General features: G+C 42.4%; 1 long non-coding RNA gene across 1 annotated transcript; it reads right to left on the bottom strand.

Moving 5' to 3' along the window:
- Positions 1-454: 454 nt before the first annotated feature.
- LOC121137044 lies at positions 455-8,916 on the bottom strand. Its single transcript, XR_005874251.1, has 3 exons — positions 8,882-8,916; positions 2,932-2,989; positions 455-734 (listed from the first exon to the last, which is right to left on the bottom strand). It is a non-coding gene; the product is annotated as an uncharacterized LOC121137044 (long non-coding RNA).
- Positions 8,917-9,291: the final 375 nt, after the last annotated feature.

Genomic DNA, 9,291 nt, shown 5'->3' with positions numbered 1-9,291 from the left:
TCTCTGGGGCCAGCAAGGTGTGGAAATAGCCCCATCTCCCCTCAGTGCAAGGACCCAGTGTCATTTCTCCAAGAGTATCCTTAGCAAATTAAGGAAAACAGAGTCAGTTTCTATAAAAACAGGAAAAAATGGGAGATCCGAAAGTCCAGATATCCTCAGTTGATGGGGAGATGTCCTTCTGTACATATGTTTCTCTCATTTGTTGATGAATAAAACCTGATTGGCCAGAAGGCAGGCAAAAAAATATAGGCAAGGCCACCAGATGAGGAGAATTCTGGGGAGGGGACCCAGAGAGAGGTTGAGAGGAAGATACCATGTAAGCCACTGAAGAAGTAACAGGTCCAGGCATTCTTCTGTGAACCAAGACCAAGTGGAAATACTTAGATTAATAGAAATGGGTTAATAATTAAGAGAGAACTAGCATAATAAGAAGCCTGAGCCATCAGTCAAATGGTTTATAATTAATATAAGCCTCTGCATGTTTATTTGGGGCTAAACAGGTAAGGTACCAGGCAGAACAAAAACTTGAGCCCAAACTCAGCTAGCCTTGCCTCCCTTCTGAATGTAGCTTGCTTGGCACTGGTCCTGGGACCAAGCTAGAACCTCTTATGCACCCATTTGGATTCGTTGTTTAACACACGTTCCATCTTTCAGCCAGGAGTCAAGTTGAATTCACCCTACTTCCAGGCCTGGCTGGGATCTCAGCCTTCCCCAACATCCTTGCTGATGCCTTCCTGGAGAGATACAAAGGGACTTTGGAGACAGGCAACCAGAGTTCATTTTTCAGTTCTCACTAACAGACCATGTGACCTTGCACAACCTAGTGACCAGTGGTCCCTGAGTCTCCATGTCTTCCTGCTAAAAGGAGGTAACTGTGTTGACTTCAGAATGTTGTGTCTAAAAATAAACTGAGACAAGATAAAAAGGAAGGAAATACCTGAAACAGCCTCTTCCCCAAGTCACAGGGCAAATGTCTCTCTCTGCCTTCCCCCACCTCCACCCCAGCCAGCCATCCTTCTGTGCCCACCCCCAGCAAGTGTTTGTATTCCGATTCCCTTTTTGTGGGGCGACCTGCCCCAGTCCATAACTTTAGGACACAGAAAGTGTTCCAAATGGGTGGAAGAAAATCCGGTAGTCAGGATTCCTGGGGAAAAGGCAGTAAGTCAAACTGAAGTGACTCAAGCTAGAGGTTAGAAGGAACAAAACTAAACCACGGTGTAAACGTGGAGAATCTGAAGCAGGGGTCTGAAGCTGAGAAGTGGAGAGTGGAGGCTCAGTCATGAGGAGAAAGGAAGGACAGAGCGTTTGCATCCCAGACCTGGGCTCATCTTGCCCTGCCGTGGTCTTACAAACAGCGAGAAGACATTTTCCTCATGACTTGATCTCTCTCTCTCTCTCTCTCTCTCTCTCTCTCTCTCTCTCTCTCTCTCTCTCTCTCTCTCTCTCTCTCTCTCTCTCTCTCTCTCTCTCTACACACACACACACACACACACACACACACTCTGCATCTCTCCAGGATAGAGAACAGGTTCACACGGCCAAGGGCAGGCTGGCCCATGTGGGGAAGGCTTCCTACTCAAGTTGGTAGCATGGTAAGGACCTCTGGAGAAGAATATCTCAAAGGGTCACATCAGTACCCACAGGCACATAAAGGATTAAAAAGGACATTTTTGTTGTCAAAATGACTGCAGGTGACCTACTATTACACAGAGGGATTATTATTGTCAACATTGTTGCATTACATAATTAAAAATAGTTAGAAGAGTATTTGAATGTTCTCATGACAAAGAAATGACAAATGATAAGACGATGGAAACCTAAATGCCCTAAACTGATTATTACACAGTATAGAATCATAACAAAAGTTACACTATAGCCATACAGATAAACGGTCATCCCTGATTAAAAAATGATGACTGGAGAGTAGTATTGACACTAGAGATGAGAGACAGAGGGTTGTGTGCGAGTGCATGTGTGTGTGTGTGTGTGTGTATGTGCATGTGTGTGTGCACGTGTGTGTGCATATGCAGTCAGTAGAGGGCAAAGGCTACAAGGACTTTCACAGCAAATGCTCCTCCACACATTCACGCAGAACTCTCTTAAGCAGGGACTACAGGCCTCGAGAGGTCCCTGGGGCCCTTTCAGGAGTGACTCAAGGCCAACAGCACTCTCTCGCAGCACCATGATGCCACTTTCCTTTTCCATTGAAGCCACCAGGGGAAATGCTGGAGCTGGGGTGGCAATTGCAGTGGCTACTGCACCACAGCGCAGTTTTACTGCTGTTTATCTCAGCTGGACAAACAAAACACCACGAAATTCCAGCTTCACTTAAAACACACCCTCCATGAAGCATTAAAATGCAGACTGCACTAATTCCTAGCTCTCGGAAACACACCTTTTAAAGTGCTGAACGTTGTGTCTAGAAATATGGCTTTGATTTTCAAGCTCAGCAGGCCTCTTTTCTTGGAACGCCATTTTTACCCGATTAAATGACTGACAGATAGGCTATGATTACTCTTCAGATGAACATCTTAAAGATCATTTCTTCAAAAGCATTTTTTTTCATTTCCAAGAAATTATGTACAAGGAAGCAACTAATTGTACTGGCAGCATCTTCAGCATTAAAAGCCCTCTCTGATGAAATCAGCAGCAATACTGACAAATGTCATATTGATATGGAGTACAATGTGTCAACATTGAGAAGCCTGTGTCCCTTAGCAAGCCAGTCTATAAATAAGTAATGCCCATTATAAACTCCTTCATGGCGAAAGAACTAGTCTATACACAAGACAAAACAGTGGGCTTCCTTGTAACAGTGGTGTTCAATGGTATGTTTCCAATTAACACTGGTAATAAAGCACTCGTGAATTGATAAGTTTTATGTCTTGTCAAAGAAAAATGTCTGCAATTATCTAAAAACCAGGTACTCACATACTCTGGCCTGTTCCAACCATTGTTCTGTGTGCAGCTTGATTTTCTTCAAACACTTCTGGCAAAAAAAATCACATAACAATATAACATAAATACCTAGTGTGTGAGAATCTGGTTGTCTTCAATTATGACAGATATCATAGAGATTTGCAAAATTAGGGGAAAAACTACTCTCTTCAACAAATCACCACTTTATAGAAGAGATTTTTTTTCTGGTACAAGAAAAAAAATCTAATTTTCTAAGTGTAGGACCTAACTCTATTCTACAGGAAAACACAAAGAACTTTAGAGTGTTGTACTGTATGTATGAACTTAAAGAAATAAAATGAATTGTGAGATAATGATAGATTCTGTGCTACTCAGTTGAAAACATGAGCAAGTGTCATTGATCACTCCAGGAACTCACACTAGCAGTAGCAAGCAGTAGTGGCAAGTAGTAGCAAGTAGTGTACGTGTCTCAGCCCTGTTGTTTAGTGGATGTGGCGTAAGCATTCCACACTCCACTTGGTCTTCTACTGCGGCTGCGTGAAAGGATGCGCAGACTGAAATGCATGCTGTATTATTTCGCTTTTTATGATTAAGCCATCATGATTTTGCAATTATGCATCTAACTGATTTATACCAGAAACCTCATGACCCTTATGAAAGGGTCGATAGGGCTGAGACGCGTTGTTTTAGCAAGAGGTGGAGGTCCTAAGAAGAGCTCTGAGGTTTATTCATAGAGAGGTGATAGCGGAAGCCACAGGGAAGAGTCAGCCTGTGAGACACTTGGTTTGCAGTGGCGTACACTCACAAGCGATGGGAGAACGAATACCGGCCCTGGGCAGCGGTAAAAGTCCCAAGGCGAGCACGCTCGTTCTTCAGCCGCACCCCGAAGCTTCCTTAGCCCTTGCGTTCCTGCTTGCTCGGCAGCTCCGGCTTGCACCGGTTCGTTCCCTGTCTGCTTTCCTGAATCAAAAGCTACTTCAGCCTATCTCCAAAACGCATCGTACCAGCCAGGCTTTCTCGAACACCAGATCTCATCGCACTCCCAGCTTAAGCTCTACTGCTTCTGTCTGAGACTCCAGGAAATGCTCTTGGTGTCCCAACTCAGAAAAGACAGGTGTCAAAAGGATGAAAGAGAAAGAGAAATGTGGGATGGAAACCTGAGGTTAAGTTCCTGTTATTCTTGGTCTGTCTTAGTCTCAGCTAAAGTCTCCTCTTCCTCCTGCCCGTGAGTTGTGAAATTCACTCAATTTAACGTTTTTATAAAAAGGCTAACAGTGTCACTCTCTTCACCCATGATTAAAATCCAGTTGTTTATTTATAGGGTCATTTATTGCTGAAATCTCTTCTTTAAAAAAAAAAACTATAATTGCTTCTTCAGTTTCCTTCTATCTGCCAGAAGATGTCATTTTGGAATAAGGCCATTCAAACTGGCTCAAAGCTGAGTGATAACTCAGCCAAAATGAGGTCAATGTAAATGACTAGCCATGGCAGGGGGAAATCTGTTAAATTAAATCCAGAGTAAGTAGCAACATATCATGTAGTGAGAGTTACATGTGTCAAATGAAGGAGTGTTATGAGGATTAATGAGTCCGTTATTAAAAAACGCTTTGGGATTCTTGGATGAATGGCATTGTTGAAAGTGGGGGCAGGGCTGGCATTTACAGATTGCAGCTATATCAAGGACTTATAACAGACTCTGGGGAAATATAGATAAAGCAAAATGGAAGGACCTAAAACATGTCTTCCTTATTGACTATGGTCTTTTAAAAAAAAACTATATTCAGCATATTCAGCAATCCAAACACTTAATTCAGAAGACCATGTAGACAGACACAAAGTTCTACAAAATGTAACATAAACTACTACATGCTGTTGCGGTCTATAAGAGAAATTCAGAATGGACATAGTCTTATTCTCCACTGAAGTTATATAAAAACCTGGTGTCGGAGTGGAGAATGTCAAAAAGTCCTCTCTCGGATGAAGAACAAACATAGCCAGAGGCAGTGTCACAGGCCCAGGCTGCTCTCTCCTGGGTTGAATTGTCACCATCGCTGACTCGAAGTGCTCAGAGGTCTCAGTAGACATCAGGGTGACCTTCCTTTCCCACACTGAAGAACTCCCTCTCCTTGGAGAGTTGCACAAAACTGTGGTGAGGTTCCCAATGCTGGTTTTGCAGTTTCAGATACCCTCCCCCAGCTCTCTGGAGGCTTAGTAAACAGTTTGTTAACATGGAATCTTACTTTGACTGATTCCATTTGGTCTATCGGGGCCTAGTATAGAAGCTCAGCCTACATCAATGACTTCCCGTGCATTTTACTTGCAATAGTGAGGACTTGCACCATGTTGTCTATGAAATGGCACCACCCAGAGAGGTATGCCCATTCTGTAGATTCTACTCTATTTTTAATTTCTTTTTACATGCAACAATTTTTTGAGATCATCCTGCATAAATCAATACAAACAGCTGCTTATACTGGCCCCATAATTTTGCACTTGTATATAGATAGATCATAATGGACTCAATCACTGACATTTATATTTAATGTCTTCTTGTTATAAAATATTTTAATGAGTATGCTTGTGAATGAGGAATTTTCTACATGTGCAGTGTACATCTAGAACAAATACTTTGAAGCAAAACTCTTGGATTATGTCATCCAAAAATGCCTGCATTGATTTCAGCAGTTTTGCAGAGCACAGGCATTTAGCTGTGAGTGTGCAGCCACTGGATCAAATGCCAAGCCCAGACCAATGCTCTTGGCTGCTCTTGAGAACAGGCTAGTTGCTAGAACTGCCTTACTGGCCAGCAGCTCATCTGACCATCACACTGGGAGAAATGATCAAATGGGCATCTTAGTGACTGGTCTATTTCGAATGTCAGAGGCTAACCCAAAGCCACATAAGGCACAGAATATTTGTATTTACTTCAAGGAAAGCAAGCAATTATCAAAAGGTAATAAATTTTTGATAGAGACCATATATCTATATTAACTATTGTATATATTATTATAATATATACTACTAAATAATGTAACAAGGATATGTGTAGATGTACTTAATGAAATGCCACTACTTGCAAGTCACTGTCTCCATTTGATTCCAAGACTTCACACTAGTTGTACCATTGTCTCCACTTTACAAACAAGGAGACTGAACCCTACATACATGCATTCTGCCATGATCAGTCAGCTAATAAACTGATGAAACAAAAATCGTGACCCAAGCACGGAAGACACTCAACCCAGTTTTCTCGTTTCCGAGAGGCTCCAATTACACAGGGGAGTGAATGCCCTGGTTCACTCAGCACTCATAGCATTATCGCATATTTCTTTCTTCAAGCTGTCTCACTAAGTCAGTGGATGGCAGTGTTTATGACACGGTTAAATCTTGGTCTCACATTCAAGCCGTCTCCTCTAAACAATACATGATACTTTTTTTTTTTTTTTTTTTTCAAAGGACGGCTTAGACTTCAGCTATGGGAACGGGGCATTTGAGTGCTGACTTTCCCTGCAGAATGCGTCTGATCACACTGGGCACTAGGGATGTTCCATCATTTACCCTCTACATTCATCACGGTGTGCTTGTTGCCTGTAACACGTTTTTTTTTTGTACCTGGATCATTAGAGAGACCACTAGACATTTTAAAACCAAATTGAGTTTAAATACATTTCCTTGACACATCTGTTTTGTTAAATGTATCCCATGAAGCCAACATTAAAAGCAATGCCATTAAGAGGGCAAAAGGTAAGCTCATTTAGTTGACCAAATTGTGCAACACAATGAATTAATATGGTAATGCGCCTTCGGAGACCACGGTAGATAATAGGGGTGAACAGAGGCGCTTGAGCTGGTTTTGGAAAAGCAAAGCCAATTCATCATTATGCTGTAACAATACAAGGGACCATTTCTCATCTCCAGCACACCTCCCCCAATTCTGAATGCCTGGGCTGTACTTCCTGAACACCAACTTTGACCGATAAGGCTTGACTTCCTCACACTGCTGCGTTTCTGATGCCCAGGAGCAAGATCTCTTGTTTGTGTCTTGAAGCAAAGCAAAGCAGGAAGATTTCAGGCATAAGTGAGAGCTGAAGTGGGTGTGGGAACTGCCCCTCACCCTGCAGGACGGTTAGCAAGACCCTCCTCACATAGACATAAGACAAGGACACACAGGGACGCAAACCCCACAAAAGATCCCAGCAGCCGTTCTCTTCCGGCAAACCTCAGAAATCACCTACTATGTGAGCTGTCACTCATTTCTTGGAACCCATCCTTTATTTGGTGGCTTGGGTTCTATTTTTATCCTGTCAGAAAGACCCTGATGAATGCCAAGTGTGCCTGGTCAACAAGGGTGTACCCTTTAACCACTTCAGGGGGAAATGTTACCTAAATACTGCTTCCTCTGGACTGCAAAAGTAAATATGCTCATTAGAAAAATGTAGAAGACACAGACAAGTATAAGGGAAAAAGTGCAAAACCATTCATAATCCCAGCTCTCAGAGTGCCGTTACTGTTTTTATGTATCTATCTCTATCTCGTGCCATTAAATAGTTTTCAAAAGTATAATTTAAGTTGCTGTGATAAAATGGTTTTAAAATACTTTGGAAGGTTGAGCACTTGGGTTTCTGATTATTATTATTATCATCATCATTATTATTATTATCATTATACACTTTCAATGAGAACATGAAGAAAAGCACTTTGATATAAACATTACACCATATTGGTCTCCTTCAGGAGAGATTTGTGAAATCGAGATTTCTGGGCCGAGAGGCGTGACCAATTATGACGAATCCACTGGCTACTGCTCAACCCCTCCTTCTGAATGTCTCCACAGCTCTGATGCTGCCAGCCTCTACACCTTCCTGACCCCTATTTCCTGTGCTCCCTGGTGCCCAGTCCTCCACCCCCTCTGCTTCTGTCTTCACAGCCCCTCTCTGAGACCCCTCCTCTGTGTGATCACTAATGTTGAATTTCCTCAGACATCCCCTCCCCTCTCAGTGGGCTCATCTGGGTAGACCCAGGACTTAGCTTGCATGTCAAACTCAGAGCACTGAGGCGGGAGGGTCAGGAGAGAGATCTAGCATGAACTGTGGAGTAAGTTTGATTCTAATCTACGATAAGTGGCATTGACTATGTCTCAAAAACAAACAAAAAACAGGAACAAAACAAAACAGAGTTTCCACTGTTAGCTCTGTCTTGGGCTCCCTTTTCAGTGGGGAAGATGTGTGTCCCTCCCATGCCAGTGTGTCGGGGACAGCTGAAATCCTTGCCTGCCACACCAATTCTGTACTCTGCATGCCCTATTTCAGAAGAAGAATGACTGCTACTGCTGAATGTGTGTATCTTGTCCTGGTTCACAAGGACTGTGCCCCAGTAATTCATTTAGTAGGAGCTTGCGTATTATCCAAGATATGCTATGCAAATGGATGTCTCCCCACTGATATATCTAGACCACACCGTCTGTCATCTGGGTGTTAATCCTACCTTGTGGCTGGACCCAATGTCTCTGTTCTACCAAAGGTCTCTGCTCTTGGTGCTAAAATTGCCGGGCTCATAATGAATGTTGTAAAGGCAACAACATCAAAGCTAAGTAGTGAAACAGACAAAAAAACACGGGGTAATAGCTTATGAGACATGCTAAAAATGATAAATTGAAGGAAAATCAAATTTGTAATTCAGCTAAATTTCCTCCAAGAATTAGTATCTGCAAAATTTTAGTTGTAATTAGACTTGAAAAAAACAAAGGTAGAGAATGCAATTTGTAAGACTTGGTATGGGCCAAAATGAGGGACGGGTGATTTTAAAAGGCTCAACAGTGCATTAAATCTTCATTTGAAAATAATTTCAACTATTTTCATCGCAGCATTATTTGTAATAGCCAGAACATGGAAGCAACCTAGATGCCCGTCAACTGAAGAGTGGATAGAGAAAATGTGTTATATTTACACAATGGAGTACTTACTACTCAGTGGGGAAAAAGCGATGAAATCTTGAAATTCGCAGGCAAATGGATGAAACTAGAAGAAACCATCCTGAATGAGGTAACCTAGAAAGACAAACATGGTATGTACTCACTCATAAGTGGATATTAGGCATAGAGCAAAGGATAATCAACCTACAATTCACAGCCCCAGAGAAGATAAGAAGTGAGGAGGACCCTAAGAGAGGCATACATCGGCAGCTGGAGATGGGGAAAGAGACAAGATTTCCTGAGCAAATTAGGGGGGAGGGAGGTAGGAAGAAGGGGAGGGGCAGAGGAGAACATGAGGCAGCAGAAAGATCGAGGCAAGAGAGGAATAGAAAAGGGAGCAAGAAAAGAGATACCAGAATACAGGGAGCCATTATAGGTTTAAAGAGAAATCTGGCAGTAGG

This window comes from Mesocricetus auratus, unplaced genomic scaffold (assembly GCF_017639785.1).
Source record: "Mesocricetus auratus isolate SY011 unplaced genomic scaffold, BCM_Maur_2.0 Super-Scaffold_100676, whole genome shotgun sequence".
Classification (NCBI taxonomy): Eukaryota; Metazoa; Chordata; class Mammalia; order Rodentia; family Cricetidae; genus Mesocricetus; species Mesocricetus auratus.
Note: the sequence above shows the minus strand (reverse complement) of the source record. Positions and strands in the feature narration are given on the sequence as shown.